We start from the raw sequence: 20,626 nt of genomic DNA, 5'->3' as shown, positions 1-20,626 counted from the left end.
GAAAACAGGATTCAATTTGCAGGGTTCTGGTAAATCAAGAGAGTCACTTCCAACCCAAAATATATGGTCCTTCCTGCACATCCTGTCCATCCAATAGGGAACATCCTTTTATTAATTCCCACTGCTCAGAACCTCTTGTTTTCTTCTTTTTATGGTGATTCCACAATACAACCTCCTCCTCAATTCCTTCATTTACCCGTCCAACTCCTTCTGTTTTCTAGGTCTCAAGTGAGGAATTACCTTCTTAAGTGGCCTTACCTAATTGTATCTACCCCCAGGTTCTGCATCCCCCTATGTGCTCCCAGAGTCTGTCCATTGAGGCATCCACCCTGAGTCACACTGAACTCTTTTCTTACATGACTCTCCCACTAGGAAGCTCCTTGATGACAAGAGCTGTGTTGTCTTCACTATTGCAGTATTGGTAACAGTCGCTGTTCCAACTACTTTGTATAATCTCTTCATATAAGTCTCATAAACAACCCTTTCTGATAGTTATTGCTATTATTCTCATATTAAACATGATGAAATAAGGCAAAAAAAGGAAATTAATTTGAATATTCAAATTCATACAATTTAGGAAAAAGAGTTAGATAGATTTGAACCCACAAAGTCTGGCTCCAGAGTCTGAGTTCAATAAACATGCTGAATGATTAAGTGTATGTGAATGAGTACAGTCACAGGGGCCTAGGGGAATGATGAGTGTTAACTCCCATTTAGGTGTGCCTTAAGGGATTATGCTGAAAGATTGGGACTGTGATAAACACATTTCTCAAAAAAGAAATGTAAGTGGGGTGGAGTAGGGGATGGGGAGTAAGAGAGAGAAGGAGAACATATTGTCAAAAGTTCAAACACACAAGAAAGATGCAAGATTATGACAAGTCAGTCAATGATATGTCTGGGATGGGGCCAGGGGTCAAGTCAGAAACATAAAAATGCAATACTGTGTCAAAGCTTTTTGAACCAGTTTGTCTTTGTCTTCTATATAAGAAGAGAGAACATGAAGTAGTGTCATAATCTACCTGTGGCTTAATTGGACCATTTGAAACTCTCTAGGTGACCTGGCATGAGAAAAAAGATTTGAGAACAAGGCTCAGAATGGTTTATATCATCAGTGGGGTAAATATAAAGCAGGCATTTTTATTTTTTTCTTCAAGTTTTTATTTAAATTACAGTTAGTTAACATACAGTGTAATATTAGTTTCAGGTGTAGAATTTAGTGATTCAACAGTTCCATATAATACCCAGTGCTCATCATGACAAGTGCACTCCTCAATCCCCATTACCTATTTTAAACCATCCCCCCCACCACCTCTCTTCTGGTAACCATCAGCTTGTTCTCTATAGTTAAGTTGAATATGAGTGAAATCATATGGTATTTGTCTTTCTCTGACTGACTTACTTCGCTTAGCATAATACACTCCAGCTCTATCCACATTATTGCAAGTGGCAAGATTTCATTCATTTTTATGGCTGAGTGATATTCCACTGTATACCAAACGATCCAGCAATTGCACTACTCGGTATTTTCCCAAAGAATATAAAAATAATAATTCAAAGGGATACCTCCACCCGATATTTGTAGCAGCATTATCAACGATAGCCAGCTTAAGGAAAGAACCCAAATGTTCATCAACTGATAAAGAAGAAAGGGTACACACACACACACACACACACACACACACATGCACACATTACTCAGCCATAAAAAAGAATTGTCTATTTTAAACCCTCTTTGGAGACTATATAGATTGAATCTTTCTATTAGTTTTCTGTTGCTGCTGTAATAAATTATAAACTTAGTGGCTTAAAACAACACAAGTTTATTTTCTTACAGACCTAATGGTCAGTGGGTTTCAGCAGGCTAAAAGTAACTGTATGGAAGGCCGCATTCCTTCTGAAAACTTTAGGGGAGAATCTACTTCCATCTTCTAGAGAGTGCCTACATTCCTTGGTTCCTGGCCTCTTACTCCATCTTCCAAGCCAGCAGTGTATCATCAGCAGATCTCTCTCTTACTCTGACTCTCCTCTCTCCCTCATATAAGGACTCTTGTGATTCCATTAAGCCGTTTTGGGTAATCTCAGGTAATCTCATCTTGATATCCTTAATTTAACCACATTTGCAGTGTATCTTTTGCCATGTAAAGAAACATATTGACTGGTTTCAGGAACATCTTTGGAGGTAGAGGATATTATTCTGTTCTACTACAGTCATTAATAATCTCCAAGAAAACATGTCTAGTCAAAGGACACCCCCATATGTTGTATCTAGTTGAAAAGTCTGTGGAAAAAAAACCCCAAAGATTCAGAATTTTTTTCAGTCTTGTAATTTAAAAGGAAGCTGCTCTTTATAAGAATTTAGTTGCAGGAAGGATAGAATGGAGTCTTCTTCAGCCAGAAGCTTGGAACTACCACATCTCAGTTCTGTACATATTAAAATTACTAGCTTTCCTTTATGCATGAGTGTAGTGTAGGAACCACCTCCTTCCCCCCGCCACTGCAACCCCCACCAGTAGTGACCAATAGTCAGGAAAGAGAACAACCTCTTGATACCCAGGAGACACATGACCATTTGATGCTCAGCAAAGGAGGTGAAGATAAATTTTGTAGTCATAAATTAGCAAACTTCAAAAAGGTTATATGAAAAAAAACCCCACCAATTCCAGATCTTTCAAAATGATCACAATATGTTCTCAATAAAACATTAGGCCTCACCTTTGCTATGTATTTTAATGTTTTCCTTCTAAGTGTATTGACTTGTATCCATGCCTTCTTATGAAGTGGATGGTCTCATTAGGAGACACATGTAAACTGGCTCATTTTGCTGTATTTAAGAAATGATTTCTGGTCCAGGCTAAAAAGACTTCTTCATAACTTCCACTTCATGTTGAAGTCTGCAGTATTCTCCTGTTGTCCATCCCATTGGACAAATCCCTAGGTGAGTGAAGGAGAAAGCCTACTTAAATGGGATGCTATCCTCTGCACATAGCAGTATGTCTGGAGAAGTTTGACAGGTTTCTCTTTGCTCTTTATATTCTTGAAACTTTTCTCTGTTGAGGCATGAATGAAACCTAATGGACAAGGGATGAGTCTACAATGGATATGTTTCCAATGTTCCTAGATCTCCGGTTTCCATGACATGTGCTCCTTGATAATTCCTTTTTTTATTCTCACATTGTCAGCCTACTGAAGGCAGTCCCTGCAGCAATGTGACTGCATTTGGAGATAGGATCTTTTAAAGAGATGATTGAGATTAAAAGAGGTCATAAGGTCGGGGGCCCTAATCCAATGGGATTCATGTCCTTGTAAGAAGAGGCAGAGATACCAGGGAAGTGTATATATAGAAGAAAGGCCACATGAGGACACAGCAAGAATGCAGCCATCTGCAGGCAAAGGGGAAAAGTTTTAGGAGAAACCAGTCCTGCCAGTACTTTGATCTTAGACTTCCAGTTTCCATAAATGTTTGTTAGTTAAGCCACCCAGTCTGTGGTATTTTGTATGGCAGCCCTAGAAATCCTCTTCTTTATAGCCACGGGGACTGGAAACACTCCAAATGGTGGCTGCTTCATTGGCCAGAGGCCCCACATCAGCATAGTTAAGCTACAGCACCCCAACAGTGGATCTGTGATGAACATGGAACATGAGCAAACATTAACTTTGTAGTTTTAGAACACTAAGACTTGGGGGCTGCATATACTGATTGCTGACTATGATTGTTGTTATTTTCATCTTAAATATTAGTAACCAAGTTGATAGTTCAAGGTGATTTGCCTAAGGTCTTCTGTCCCCTAAAGCTTCCATTACTGTGATCACGCTATTTACACACCAGTTGTCATTTACATGTTTTCGGGTGGGGAGGGAAAAATATTTTGCCTCTATTCATCTTAGGTTCTCAGGTTGGGGCCCTGTATATTAGCCTGACAAAAGAAAGATTAATAAGAGAAAAACAAACAAATTGATTAACCATGTGTATGGCATATACACATGGGAGTGGTCTGTGGTGAGTAACTCAAAGGGGTGGTTAGAACTTGGGCTTATATAGCATCTTAACAAAAGAGTAATATGTTTTTAGAGAAGTGATAAGACAGTGGAAAAGAAATTTGAATTTCTAGGGCAGCAAGTTTTAGGAAGGTAAGTATATGGGAAAATTAGTGGTAGATAAGGGCTAGTTTTAGTAAGATGGGTTAAATAGATTCCTCTGGTAGTCAATGAAGTGATAGGGTTCTTAACTGCTGTCCTTTCTGGTAGAGAGGGAAGGGTAGGCACCTTTGTATATTTATGTCTTGCTTTTAGGGGAATAGGGGAAGGACAGAGAGTTTTTCTTATATTTCCTTCATCTGCACTGCCTTCAGCTCAAAATAATCAATATACCAAAGTAGCATATTTTTGGATGGCATATTCTGCTACCCTTCAAGTTCTTTCAGAATCTGAGAAGCTAAATGATATGAAGGAAAAATCTGTTATGGAAAGGATAAGTCAGGTTGCCAGCATTTGAAAGATAACTTAGAATAAGACATCAGAGAGCAAACAAATCAAGAAGTCAGTGGGGAAAGAACAAAACCTTGGTTTTTGCTTTTTTTTTTTTTTTCAAATTTCAAACAGAAAGTAACATTATTTGTGTTAGAACAAGCCTATATTCAAATGCTTACTCTTCTGTAATGCTAGACAAGTACTTAAACTCTCAGATTTTTAATTTCTTCTTTAAAATGGTATTGATTAAAGTAGTCTCATGGGCTTATGGGGGAGAATTTAATTGTACAATAAATGTAAGGTTTCTGATTTAGGGTAGATGCTCTATCATTTCCAGGCCCCTTCCATAACACTGCGGATGCTGACAAGAGACCTTCAAGGGTTAAGTAATGCTTTTCTGAAAAGCTGTTCTTAAAATGATCTCTGCTGCAGTCCTAGATTTCTGGAGGAAAGGGCCTGAAGGTGATTGTCCCTGAGTGTTTTCCTGCAGAGAATGAAGTCATTATAAATTACAACAATTTTCTTTAAGTAGGGGCAAACACTGTGGCTTTAAAAGGCACATAATGTCCTGCTCAACATTTCAAAGATTTCATGGAGATTTGAATATAGAATGCCTGTCAGCTTTGTGCTTAGTCCAAATTCTTCCAAGTGGCAAAAGCCCCGGCTGTCTTAGTCCCTTAAGACAGACCAAACTAGCTTTTAAAAGAAGTTTCAACTGCATCCTCTCTTCCAATCTGGTAGGCTTATCCTAGAGTCAGCCTCTCTGCCAGGGAAGTGACAGAAGCCAAGAAAGAATTAAGAATGAAAGAAAGAAAGAATTTTAGAATTGAACACTGAACTAGAAGACACACAAGAGTGCATAAACACACAGTGCCTTCAAAGATATAGATGGTGAAAAGGAGGACAATACTTAAAATAAAAAAGAAATGAATAGAGATTTGAAAGAAGACATGCAACATATTCCGTCCCTAAAGAAGAAAACGAATGCAAAGGAACCAAATAGTGTAATTACAATTCATCAGGAAAACTTTCTGATTTGAAACTACATATTGAAGGAGGACCCTGTGTATCCAAGACTGATCAACCCAGAATGACAAATACCGAGACATATTCTAGTAGCTTTTCAACTAAAAAGAAAAATAAAAATAGCCATTAGATATCTAGGCAAGAAGAACATGTGACTTATAAGGGGAAAAAAAGTTAGATTACCTTCAGATTTTTCATTAGACACAAATAAAATGGAGTAACATATTTAAAATACTTGAGGAATCGGGGTGCCTGGGTGGCTCAGTCGGTTAAGCCTCCGACTTCGGCTCAGGTCATGATCTCACAGTCCGTGGGTTCGAGCCCCACGTCGGGCTCTGTGCTGACAGCTCAGAGCCTGGAGCCTGTTTCAGATTCTGTGTCTCCTTCTCTCTGTGACCCTCCCCCGTTCATGCTCTGTCTCTCTCTGTCTCAAAAATAAATAAAAGTTAAAAAAAAATTTAAAAAAAATAAAATACTTGAGGAAAGAAAACATATACCAAAGATCTTACATACTTGAAAGCAAAACTTCCAAAAGAGCAGTGTAGGGGAGGAAAGACCTTACACACCTAGGTTTGATACCTGGGCTGTGAAGTAAACTGACAACAAGTAGATGAATGTCAAAATGAATATGATAAAATTGTATTAAATTTTAATATTACATGCATGCGGGCATCATAGAGGGGAAAATGAATAGCCAAAAAGGCCGTGAGATTTGAGAGTTTGTGTATCATCATAGTAGGGGAAGGAGAGGATGCAGGCAACTTATGGGAGAGCAAATGATTTTTAGGAAAGGTGAATGAGCCCTTAGAAGAATAGATAGGAGTTATGATTGTTTGTGACAAAGTATGTCTGGGAGGGGTATGGACCTCTAGTCTTCTGTCCTATAGTAAGAATCCATCTTCCTTGGTTGATGAAACTCCTGGGGAGGGCATTTATGGGTTCCTTTTGGGAAGGTATATCTTTTGACAGATAAGAGGAGTTCAGAGAAAGTCTGTCGCTGCGTGTGCTGTTTTTCAAGTGCTTTCAGCTCAAAAAAACCAGAATACCAAAGCAACATGTTTTGGGGTGGCATGTCCTGAACTCCTTCCATGCAAACTCTTATAGACATCTAAGAACTTAGGGAATTTTTCTTCTAAGAGTAATTCACTAGAGAATAAGCCTCAGGCAACCACACTGACCCGAGAGACATGAGCTGATGTACTGGTGGTACCTGTTAAATATGTGCTTACTGAAACATTAAGATTAAATAAGGGTCAAAAGAGAGAGAATATAGCATATAATGGCTATATGCGGCAATGTAGAAGTAATAAAACTGTTTAAAGAGATGAGGAATAAAAACTGAGGATAGCATATGTAAAAAAAATTAATTAACTATTTTGAATAACTTCAGTGGGTGGCAGTAGTATTAGCAATGTTACATGTGTGTTCTTGTGTGCATAATATAATTTTGGAATGAATGATTATATAATATTCTAATTCTCTTACCTCATATGTCCTTGAGAACCAGGACTTTAACGTGAAAGATGGAGATACAGACATACTATTAAAAAGGTTAAGTTAAAACTCTGCAGTCCTGAAATTGAATTGGAAATCTCACTATGAGCCCATGAAGTATTTTATTTTGTATCCTAACTCTATCACTGAGAAACCTTAGAAACAATGACCAGTGCAGTGATGATGAGCATTCCTACTGCCCAGATTATGCTATGAAAATACCATTGCCCACTAAAAGAAATGAGGGCTTCTTAAAATAATGGCTGATTCCTCATTTGTGGCAGAAAATATATAAGTTTGGATCATTTTGTCAGAGCAAATAATAGCCGGGAAGTTATCAGAGACTACAGGGCTTGTATCAAAAGGACTCAACAGCCATCTTAAAGACACTCTCACTGCCCCAAAAAAGAATGATTTGAGTTTCAGTGATAAGAAAAATAATAGGAATACCTACTATTTAATAAGGAGAAAAACCAATCAAATTTGTTTATATGCATAAATTCTTAGTGATGTTAAAAAAAAATGGGCCACCTTTGCAGGATGACAGAGAACTACTTTATCTTGTAAACTGCTAAAAGAAAATAATCAAGGTTTATCCTGTCTCTTTTAAATGAATGTACTACTGGGTAAGCCAATAGTAAATAAAGTTTTTTATGAAATTATTTCATATAATAAATACAATAAAATTATATAATTAGCACATAACCATCTTGCACCTCCCACCCTCAATTAATGGATGTAATCATTGAGCTTCAGTGGTCTGTCATCAAAGATACAGAGACCACCTGACTATTATGAGTCTTTGAAAGAACATGCCTCCGTCTTGCCAAAGGAGTCAAGCTAAAATCTGATCAAGCTTCTAGAGCCTAGAAGCTAGAGAACTTGAGCATGAACTTCACCATGGACCTATAAATCAGTAAAATCCAGACTAGGAAATTCTATAGTTCAATTTGTCTGGGTTTTCAACAAATTTATTTTAAGAAAAAGAAAAAGATTGAAGGGGAATGTGTAAATTAAAAGAAATTTAAGTACATATCAAAATGGTGAAAAATGGGAAACACAAAATACTAGTAAGGGTGCAGAGAAACAGGTTAACCTCTGTATTGCAGGTGGGAATGTAAAATGGTATAGTCATTCTGGGAAATAGGTTAACAACTTCTTCTAAAATTAAAAACTCACTAACCATGTGACTCAGAAATTGCATTCTTTGGCATTTATCCCAAAGAAATAAGAAGTAAAAAGTTATGTTTACACAATCATTTGTATATAAATGTTCATAGCAGTTTTATTCATAATAGCCAGAAACTGGCAACAACCTAACATTCTTCAATTGATGTCTGATTAAATAAACTGATACATCCATAAGCGAAATACTAATCAACAATAAAAAGGAATGATACTATTATTACAGACAGCAGTGTCAGTGGACCTCAAGGAAATTATGTTATGTGAAAAATACATCATGTATGGATCCATTCTAGAATATTATTGGAAGAAGTCCTATAGAGATGGAAAATAGATTAATAGTTGCCAGCATTAGGATTTGGGAGAAGAGGCTTGTGGCTATAAAGAGGTAACATGGGGAGCCTTGTAGTGATGTAAGAGTTTGCATCTTGATCGTGGTTACACAAAGGTACACATGTGGTAAAATTGCCTAGTACTATAAACACACACACACACAAATGAGTGAATATATAATTGATGAAATTCCAGTAAGTGAATTGTGTCAATGGCCGTTTCATGGAGCTTACAGTATAATAGTTATGCCAATTGCTAATATTGGGGGATAAGGAGTGAAGGATGAGTGGAACCACGGTATACATTTTCCACAACTTTCTCTGAATTTATAATTATGTTTTAAGAAATTTAAAAGTGGGCAAGGCTAAACAATAGTAGTTAAGAATGCACAATTGGGTGAGAATATGGGGCATGTGAAGGGGCATCTCACATATTTGGCGAAGTTCTATTTCTTGATTTAGGAAATGGTTATAGGAGATTACCTTATAATAGTTCACCAAACCACACATTTTTTTTTCACGCAAGTGTTGTGTGTTATGTGTGTGTTGTGTAAGTACATGTATGTGTACATTTTCTAGATTTGCTTTTGTTTGTGGAGCAGAAGAAAAGGTGAACAGGGCCCGTTTAAGCACACACAGTAGATTGCTTTCAGCTAATACTAGACAGCTGCTGAAATCAGGAGGCTTAATGAGCTGGTGCAATGCTCTTAGGTTTATGTCTTTGCATTAACAGGGAAAATCTCCAAATGATCCAGGTTTAAGTAATGGAATGCATTCTGAATTGTTAAAATTAGACTATTTTGGTAGCAATGAACATAGACAATGCCATGCTTCACCTTGAGAATGCATGTTTTTAAAGATATCAGGAAATCCATAGGTTTGGCTGTAATGAATTATAATCTAATGAATTTGTAATTATCATAAATTATTAAGCCACCACAAAATTGTAGCTAATTGGATTCCGAGGTCTATTAAAGCTTATAACCACTTATATTGATATTTTCGAGACCCTCTTACATAAAGTGAGCATCTTTATTATTTTGTGTGTGGGCTGCTGAGAGGATGAAATATCAGGACTCTTTTCTTTAAGGAAATGTCCCAGAATCCATTTGATCTTTTTCACCTTGCATCTGGGTAAATGCTGGGGTAATAACGACCTTTAAATGTGGCATTGTGGATTTGATGGCTATCTCCCTGCCTTAGCACTTCAAAGCTTCTGGTAGCAGAAAATTGCCAGGTCCAGAGTAGACTCTAAACAAATATTAGCTGGTTGGAGTCTATTGTATGCATCAGAGTTGTTTTTTTTTGGAAGATTCTGGCTGGCAAGATTACCCAAAGGGGATTCTGCCAGATTTCCACATGGCAAAGGAGAAACATTTACCCAAATGTTTTATCAAAGGAATGCATTTTCACGAGAGCTTTCCAATATAGGTGAGAACATGGATGTTACAGAGCAGGTATAAGAACACAGTTTAAGAACACAGTCTTGGAGAATTCAGGATGAAATCCTCAATTTGGAGATTTTACAGATGTTGAGAGTGACAATTTCATATTGAATAGAGGAGTAAGTAATAGGTGGTAAGGCAACTTGATGTGAATAGGGAGAAAAGAGAAGAGTAGTCTAGTCACCAGCCTGGGGATAAGAGCTTCAATGAACTGAGCACAGGGGAGTTAATAGCACTCATGAATTTAGCAATCCTGAATAGTAGAGAATGCTATTCCATGTTTTGTTCCAATAACTTATTATCCTCCCCTTTCTCTTTTTACTCATCCTCTACCTTTAGAAAACCAACTATTTTCCCCCTTGTATATTTCTACTTGGCTTTTAGATAACAGTTGTGTCACTATATCTTGAGTACATAGAGATTGCATGTCTAAAAGATACAATAGTAGTTTTAATAACAGAGAGCTCAACCGGGGTTTAATTTCCTCTTTGTAACTTCAGCATTCTTTTTGAACATTCTGCTATAGCTATCTGAGGGAAAAATATCAAATTTAACATACCTTGGTTTAGAATAAAGTACTTCTTATCAAGATTGTTCACCTACTTGTTATGAAGCAATTTGAGCAATCACTAAAATCGTGAAATCTAATGATACAAATCTAATGGGGAATTTCACATATGAACAGAATAAAGTCATCTCATTGAGAATTCTTGTTGGTTTTGAAAAGTGATGCCCTGTTTATGTAAACCTAGTATTTTCCCTTCCCTGTAGGTTTTTCTATTCATGAAAATTAACCCTTGGTTTAGAATAGATTGTCCTTACCTTGGTGAGAAATGTGGCATTGAGTACCAAGGAGTGGGGGTTGGGGAATGATTTTTATGTGCGTTTTTCCACCTAATGCTAAGCAGTATTTTTCATATGTGGTCACTCATTTCTAAGATAAAAAGAAACATTGCCCTCCAGTACACACACACACACACACACACACACACACACACACACGAGAAAGACTTACTCTTCTGCATGATCTGCCTTTGATGTTACTAGACACATCTGGTAGTCAATTTTTAATAGATAATAGTATGCTGGGGGTAAATAGGTATTCTTATGTTTAGTGATGTCATGGCTCATCACAGGACAAAGCAGATGTGGACACACTGTCTTTTGTTCTCTTGTCTGCCTGCCTTGTTCTGTCTTCCTCAATAAATGTCATTCTTATTGAATAAGCCTCTAATCCGTACTTGGGATTTTTTTGCATTTCAGTTTGGTGGTGTTTCCATCACCTTTTCACATTCTGCACACAGGCAAACCATTCTAGTCAATTCTAGCAATTGTCCCACCATGAGCACATGGATTGACAAATTTTTTCTTGGCCCTCTCTAGAATATCATCTTTCAAACCGACACAAGAGTCCAGCTAATTTGAGTGATCTGCATTCTTTCCTGAATGGCAAAATGTTTAAGTCAGTTATTGAATGAAAACAGTCATTGATAACTCCTTGGCTGCTTAAAACTCATCTTTCCTCATCTGGTTGTATTGGGCTTTTCAAGCTGCAGAAGGACAGGGCTATGCCTGCTTATTCTTGCCTCTGTCCCCATTATATACTCATAGGACAGTGCTTAACATATATGACTATATTTTTGTTAATGAACGAATGGAACAATGAATAATGATGAAAGAAAAGTTTGCTGACTTGCAGCGCTTTTTTTTTTTCATGTTTTCTCAAGTTCTTTCAATTTCATACTTCTGTGTTATGGCCTCCATTTAACCTCTAAGTGTCTCTTTCTTCTTTTAATGAATGTTATTGATATTTCTTCTTAACACCCACGTTATTGCTATGTGTCCAGAATTATGCTGGATGCTAAAATTTATCATACTTGATGTGCCCATGAGATCGTAATCCAAGCTCAGAAAGCTCAGCATCCACTAGGTCTGGTATGTAATTAGGTGTAGAAGTGAGTTTTCCTAGCTTTATACCATTGTGGTTAGAAAATATACTTAGTATGATTGATTTCAGCCTTCTTAAATTTGTAACATTTGTTATGTCTCTTTTTATGTGATTTAACTAGGGGATTCTTCTGTGTGTACTTGAAGAAAATGTGTATTCTATTTTCCTTAGAATGTTTTATATATATCTTTTAGAACCATGTATTCTGAAGTATCCTTTGAGTAAAAACTGTTCTAGTTGAAAAAATAACTTTAACTGAGGGTACTTGTTTAAAATAAAGCATATCAGAGGGAAGAAGGGTGGGGGATGGATGAAATAGGTGAAAGGGATTAAGAGTACACTTATTATGAGCACTGAGAATGTATAGAATTGTTGAATCACTATATTGTACACCTGAAACTAATATAATATTATATGTTAACTATACTGTAATTAAAAAAAAAACTTGGGGCACCTGGGTGGCTCAGTCGGTTAAGCGTCCGACTCTTGATTTCGGCTCAGATCATGATCTCATGGTTTGTGGGTTTGGGCTCCACATTGGGCTCAGCAGTGGCAGTGCAGAATCTGCTCGGGGTTTTCTCTCTCTTCTTCTCTCTCTCTGCCCTTCTCCTTCTCGTGTTCTTTCTCTCAATTTATAAATAAATAAACTTTAAAAAATAAAATAAGGGGTGCCTGGGTGGCTCAGTTGGTTAAGCATCCGACTTCGGCTCAGGTCATGATCTCACAGTCCGTGAGTTCGAGCCCCGCGTCGGGCTCTGTGCTGACAGCTCAGAGCCTGGAGCCTGCTTCAGATTCTGTGTCTCCCTCTCTCTCACCCTCCCCCGTTCATGCTCTGTCTTTCTCTGTCTCAAAAATAAATAAATATTAAAAAAATTTTTTAAATAACATAAAATAAAATAAAATAAAATAACTTAATTAAAAAAAGGAAGTGAGTTTTCCCTTCCCTAATTAGTAATGTCTACTTCATTTGCTATTATGTGGATAGGCATATATGGATTCCACCTTCTTCCTCCACAACCAATGAGTTCCATAAAAGAGACAGAAATAAACTGTGGCATTGAAAAAAAGAATGTTACTCTTACAAGTATAAAATGTTTTTAATTTATGCACTGTTGATAGAAATCATACTATTACATACTTTCTTTTTCTAAAAAATATTTATTTTTGAGAGAGAGAGGGATAGGGAGCACAGGTGGGGGAGGGGCAGAGAGAGAGGGAGACACAGAAACTGAAGCAGGTTCCAGGCTCTGAGCTGTCAGCACAGATCCCAATGCAGAGCTTGAACTCATGAACTGTGATATCATGACCTGAGCTGAAGTCCGGTGCTTAACCAACTGAGCCACCCAGGTGCCCCTCTATTACATACTTTCGAGCAATCTTAACTTTAAAAATACCTGATATTCACTTTCCATCCTGACTAGGGTAGGGCTTATCAAATTCTCCACCCAGAAATCTTGAAGGCAGAGAATAGCATGTATATTATTGTTGGAGGGGTGTGGGAAGAAATAACCATATGTAAATCTAAGGATCTTACCCTGTAAGATCTTACCCTGACACCCCTGATACCCTACCACTAAGATCCTTGATCCTTGGGCGAGTTTTAGGGACTGTATGAGAGGTATTTGGGATACAGAGAACTAAATATCCAGATATGGAGACATGTTCCAATGTATAGAGTTTTCCAATAAACCATTCTCCAGATAATTGAGACAATGCTGTCTTTATTATTTAATGATAACATATACACTGTAATGCATTATTAATTGTTTCTGTTTCAAAAAATTCTTTATCTCTGTTTGATTTAAATTTATACATGGACTGATTCATTCCAAGTATTTGAGCACCTGATCTTAAGTCAGGGTTTTTCTGACATGTTCATGTTCCAAGAGAATTAAGTGGAGTGGGGGTGGGTCTGTCAGAGAAAAGGGCTGGAGGGACAGATGGGACAGGTTACATAGAATCATTACATACATACATCATATGAGGTCCTGCCAGACGCAGGGGTTTAGGCTCTAACTTCTAGGTGAAGGGAGGCAAGAAGGGTTTCAAGCAAGTGACTGACCTGATGATGAGGTGGGCATTTTAGGTTGCTCACTCTGGCAGGCAATAAATTCTTAACTAAGGACAGTGCAAACAGGGAGGGTATGCTCTGGAGACAATTAGAAAATAGAGTTGGCAGAACTCGGTGAGTAATGGAAATGAGTTTAGAGTAAGCTGGGAGAAGATGTCTGGGTGTACATCCATGTTTTGGAGAGGCTAGAGAGAGATGATAATAAAAAATTAATAATAATGAAAATAATGAAGGTTATTGAATACCTACTATGTGCCTGGTGCAAGACTGAATGATTAACAGGAATTTTTAATCATCAAACAGCTTGGCAATCCTTGGAATTTGGTATAGTTAGTGTCCCCATCTTAAAGATGATGAAACTGGGACTCCAAGGGGTTTCCCAGCCCAAGATCACACAGCTAGAATGGAACAAAGCTGGGTACCACGGAAACAAGTGAGACGTAATTGCTGTCCTCAGTAAGACAGGCACTTAAGGAATCTCCTAGTGGGTGGCCAGTACTTTATTGTACAAAAAGCACTTTTAAATATGTTATTTTAGTTGATCCTCACATAACACTGTGGAGTAGGCATGGTCATCACCATTTCACAAATGTTGAAACTGCAGCCTAGAAGGGAGTTAATTGTTTAAGATGACACAGCAAGTAGATGACAAGCCTGGTTCAGATACGAAATCTCAGTACTTTGCAGAACACTAAAACTTCTTCATGGGCCTCATGGGTAAGTTACTGCCACTGCTCATGCCGTTGCATGTTCCATGTCATTCATGGGCAAAGAGTGGAGAGGATAAAGTTTAGATTCTGGAATTGGACTGCTTAGGTTGAAATGCCACTTTCCTTATAAGACCTTGGTCAAGTTATATAATCTTTCTCAGTCTGTTTTCTTATCCAGGTAATGGAAATAATAATTGCATCTTTTGCTATTTTTATGGGGCTGCAGTCATAATTTTAAAAAGATAATTTATACAAAGTGCTTGGGACCTAGTAAAATTCAATAAATGTTAGTAGTAATAATAGTAGTTCAAAGAAGTGACATGACATTAGCTGTAGAAGGAAATATTAAAATGTATAAAATTGCATTTGAGGTGAACTTTGAAGGATTTCAGAAGGGATAGAAGAAGCAATAGTGGGGTTACAGGATTAAGAGTATTTTTAATCCTGAATATTATTTTTGTTTAGAGTTTATGAGTAGGAGAGTTAACTTATTGGAAATGTATATGAAGAAAAACAATTAGGTAACCTATGTTTGGTTCTGGTGAGAGTCACTAAGGTCCTGGACACAGGTGACAGTAGAAGAAATGGAAAGGAAGAGAAGGACAGGTCTAAGGTATAGCTCTAAGGAAAGCTCTTCCCAGCATGTATTTGGGTTGCTTCCCCCCAGTATCACTTGGTGGCTACATAAGAACTGCAAATTCATTTTCTAGTTGGACTAAGAAAAAATCTAATCTGGATAGTATTTGCTAACTATAATGAAATGCATTCCAGAATCAAGCATTAACAATTTGGGAGTTACATGATGTTCTGATTGCCTGCACTTTGCTTTCATCCTTTGACACAGGAAACCAGGAGTTGGTGTATGGATTCACTAATCTACCTTTGTTGTTGTCTGCATTCTGAGAGGTGTTTGTTTGATGGCTTGTATGCTTATGTATGTGTGATTTTCAGCTTGAAGCATGGTATCTAGGATTTTGTTTTTCCAGAATACAGAAATGTATAAGATGCAAAAATATCTCTACCCTAGTGGTTGTACTTAGTATTTCAGTCTCAGTTTTCACTATTGTCTAGCTATTTAGCTGAATTAACTTTGAGTAGCATGATTACTTTAAAATTATTACTAATAGTGTTTTAATTTCTCATATCCTAGAGTGAGTAGCAGTGGATTAGACTTCTTGTAATGAGCTGAGTATTCATTTTATAATAATAACTTTAGAATGTCTGTGATCTAAAACTAGCAAAAGTTATTGAGACCATGCATAATCTCAGGGAAAGGAGAAGGGCAACATTTAGAACCTAAGTGGTATTTTTTCAACATACCTGTCTGACAATCCTGGATCCACTGGGGCCATGCAGTGTAGCCCAATGAAATTATAGGTGCTTATTCAGATTAGGGCAAGGGCTGACTTGGGTGGTCTGGTTGTCTATATCCCCTTCCAGATGAGTATCCTTCCACACATCTACCCCAGGAGAATCTCAAGGTCTGAAATAATCTCAGATCCAAGTTAACCAATGACTTATACAGTCATAAGTGGGTTTTTACTTAATGTGTTTCTATTTGGCATCTGTTCAAATGAGCTCAGGTGTTTGGCACTCTCAGAGTTGGCATTCAAAGGGATTTTTTAATGTCCTAATGCTTGTGAGTATAGCCTGGTTGTTCAAACAAGAATAAAGAATGAGCTGTCACAGCAATTCCCATTGCCATATCTCATGTTGGAAAGTTTGTAAGTTTTACTATGTATGAGGTAGCAAATAATAATGCCACTGAGAACTGGCACAGTGAAGCCTAGAATGACCTCACTCAGTGATTGTCACTATAAAATCACAGCCCCTCTGCATCTCATTGGACATTCAGAATGTCCTTAAAAAGTGCTAGAAAGAGGCAAATCTCTTTTTAAGTCCACTACCTCATATATGCCTCGTGTGCCCATAACTTACCTGAATGAATCCTTTAAATGAGCTGTTGATGTCCTATTAGCCATTTTTTCCTCCCAAAGAAATTCATGTTCAGCTGCAAGATAACTTCCTGTGTGAAATTTACAGGTCTGTCAGCCATAAAAAACATTAATGCATAATACATAAACAAAACGGATGCTCTTTTTGCAAAAAAAAAAAAAAATGGCAAAAGGAAAAAAAAAAAAAAAAGGAATTTAGTCTCTGCTTCCCAAAGGGAGAAAACATGAATCTTGCATTTTTATTTTTGATGCCGTTTTGCCTTTAAATATATGAGATTACTATTAATGCCCATATTCACAGCAGGAGTAGAAGGGAAATGACAGTAAATTGTAAAGCACATTTACATTATAACAAGGCCCATGGAAGCATTGTAATTCACACAGTTATTTCAACAGAGGTTTGGACTCCCTCCAATTTAATTTTCTGAAGTTGGGCTGTGCAGCTGGGTCATTCCTGGTCTAATCTGGGAAATGTATCTCTTAAGGCTGTGGATCAGAATGCCAGCCTCCCAGCTGTCACCAAAGAGCATCATTTACAGCCACTGAGGTCCGAGGGCAAAGCATCAGAATCACTTTATGTGGACACAGCAGCCTAGCTAGCTTCATAAATTCTGTTGTAAAGAGCAATAATCAATATTTCATGTTTAATGATGCAGAGCTAAAATTAGTATAGATTTTATGTCTTCTACTTTTCCAAATTATGCAAACATTAGTAACTCCTTTTTTAGTGCCCTTATTACATTTCCATTAAAAAAAGACCAGGTTGGGGGGTTGGGCAGTGAGGAAGCTTGATGATGTTTAATTGAATGATTGAACTGTCAAAAGTGATTTTGACTCTTAATTTTTGTTAAATAGTTACCTTTAGGTTAACATAAAATTATTTCCAACGCAAAAAAAAAATGATGTGTGTAAGTGGCACAGGCTTTGTCACACAGTGGAGTAAATTACAGATTGTTTCCATGATTTAAGTTACTTTAAATACTCAGGGATACGCTGGGAATAAAATGGCCATGGCGTAAGTCAGAAAAGTTAAAAGGTTGGTGTTTAGGCACAGGTGCACTTTAGAGAAAAATTAGTTTTGAGTGGGTTTCTTATTTTAAACTTGTTCAGGGAACATACCCTGATTCTTGAGATAGTAGAAGTGGCAGGGACAGAAAAAAAAAAAAAAAGAAAGAAAGAACAATGTTTTATTATTGGGCAAGTTAAGGGTCTAACTAAGTGGCCACAGGGATGAGCTGTCTAACTTTTTAGCTATATCCCTCTGTTTGTGACAGGAGACAAACCTGCTGGAGTAAGGTAAGAGGGACGGCCAGACACAAAAGAAAAAAAATCCAGCATGTGCCCTCCAGGCCACATGTTCACACCCAAGTCACTTCAAAACAAGTCTTATGACAGTGGAAAGCATGGGCTTTGGCAAATAGTCAATCAATTATTCCCCCTAACAGTACAGCCTGTATTTCATAGCTACTTATAACACAAGCTTCATTTGGGAAAATGGGATTAAGGATATGCAATTGTCTGGGTTATGCTTGAATAATTCAATTTGTATTTTGCAAAGGGGCTTAGCCAAAATTTCAAAAAGCCAGAAATTAAATAGAGCATGGTAGAAATTATCTCCTTATCTAGTGAGTCAAACTGAGCCAGAAAATTGGAGCTAGACCTTTCCGTTGGGACAACTTCTATAGAGTCAGCCATCAAACAGACGTATTCTTTTGTTAATTAATATGATCAATTAATTGATTAGTTGAATTTGTTGGATTATAGAAAAGGAATTGCAAGGATGGGGCAAGCAAAAACAAATTTAGGGTTCTTGAGGCATGTCAGCCAAAGTCCAGTGAGAAGACAGATGACTCATTTATAAGGGTGATTGACAGAGTTAATGAAGTGAGTGCATAGATATGGGTAGGGTATAGGGAAAACACAAGGGATGGTGAAGTATCTGAGGCCATCAACGGCTGGAAAGGCAACAATAAGGAAGGGGAGGGAAGTGAGGGAAAGGAATAAAAGGAAAGAAAGACCTTGGAGGGGTGAGAAAAGGGAGCAGTTATGGGACTATGGCAAGAATCACCTTGTGGGTGAGGCCACCCCATGGGAGCTATGGCCTCTAGTTACACCAGTGTGTGCTTTAGTACCAGGAGAAAAGAGAATACTCCAACTTCTCTCTTCTGCTAACCTCTGATCTTATGCAATGCCTCCCACTGCTCAATTCTTATCCAAAGCCACAGGATAGAGGGGCCTGGTTGATAAAGCCCAACATCCTGAGCCTCCCAGAACACAGAAGAGAGTGGAGATGAGTCAAGAGTATGAATAGAGAGATGTTGGTTAAGCGGAACAAAGTTTCAGTTATGCAAGACGAGTAACTTTTAGAGATCTGATGTACAACAGTGTACAGTTAACAATACTGTAGTGCATAATTAAAACTTGCTAAGAGGGTAGATTTTAAATATTTTAACCACACCAAAAACAAAACCCAAAAAAAATAAAAGAAAGGAAGGAAGGGAGGGAGGGAGGGAGGGAAGAGGAAAGGAGAGGGAGAAAGAAAGGAGAAAGAAAGTGGTAACTATGTAAGGTGATGGATATGTTAATTAGCTTGATTGTGGTGATTATTTCACAATGTTTACATGTATCAAATCATCAGGTCATACACCTTAAATATGTACAATTTTAAACTGTCAATTATACCTCAGTAAAGCTGGAAAAAATAAAACATCAAATAAAAAAGCTACTGGATGATGAAAGAAAAGTGTGTTGGGAGAGGTAGAGAAGAATCAGCAGAGGACATACAATTTCTTGGGATTTTTGGGGGCCATTAAGCTACTAAGATGTCTTTTCACCTCAGTCAGAATAATGCATTCAATTCATTTGTAATTCATTTATTCAATAATTATATATTAAGTACCTGCTGAATGCCTCATTGGGGAATAGCCATCTTGATGTGAGCAGGTCACCATCCCTGACTTCAAGGATCTTAGTGGTAGGGTATCAGGGGTGTCAGGTAGAGAGGTAGTGCTAAAATAGGGATCACCATGGGTTGCTAAGGAAGCAAGGTGAGGTACCTGACCTTCCTGTTGAGTTTGGAAAGCTTTTATGGTGGAGGATAATGGTGGGGGCTTCCTGAAGGAAGAGTAGAGTGAGCCAGAAGAATAATTGAGGACACACTGTCATTGAATGTCCATTAAGAGAGAGTGTGAGTTCCAGGATTGTGTGAAGTTTCATATGACCAGACTTAGGGAGGAGGTGTGTGGGCCATGGCCTGTGAGGTGGAGTGGGGAGAGACAGATGGGCCCTGTTGCATCAGACCTTGGCTGAGGAGTTGGGAATCTATCCTCAAAGCACTGGGGAGCTACTGTTGGTTTCTAATAGGGAAATGGCACTGCCAGATCTGAAATCAGAAACAAAAAGGACTAGTGGGAGAAACCAATGATGGAAAAGGCCAATTTGTATATGTTTTTAATGGTAAATTGAAGCAAAACTTTCTTGGAAAGTAAAACTCCAAGTGAAGATCTGTTGAGCAAGCAACTTCCTTATCGATTTCCAAGAAAATGAGGACATGGTTTGGAACTTCCAGGCCCATTGAATTGAAGTGTTTTTGTATAGTTAGCTTAAATAACCAAATGATGAAATCAATCCTCCAAATTGTCAGCAGAGCAGCTGTTCAGAAAGCTCTTGTTAGTCATTGACCTTATGTTTAATATGATTTCCTAGAACGTGGATAGTCAGATTGAATAAAGTACTGCATCAAAGCCCTCCCCACACAGCAAGCTCTCTGCAGTGAAAGAACCAAGGAAAGGAGAGTGGCTGGCACAGAGTGCAAAAGCCCTTTATTTCCTGCCCCCCAGATCCCCGGGGAAAAAGAAAAGAAGAAAGCACGCCACAGGCACATCTTAGAGAAGAAAGTGCTGGGACTACCAACAGCTCAGTCTCTTTCCTAATCATAATGCAGGGGGTGAAAAAGACCAAGTTTATGACCTAAAAATCCTCCAATACTCCTCT

The sequence above is a fragment of the Panthera uncia genome, chromosome C2 (genome assembly GCF_023721935.1).
Source record: "Panthera uncia isolate 11264 chromosome C2, Puncia_PCG_1.0, whole genome shotgun sequence".
Taxonomy (NCBI): Eukaryota; Metazoa; Chordata; class Mammalia; order Carnivora; family Felidae; genus Panthera; species Panthera uncia.
Note: the sequence above shows the minus strand (reverse complement) of the source record.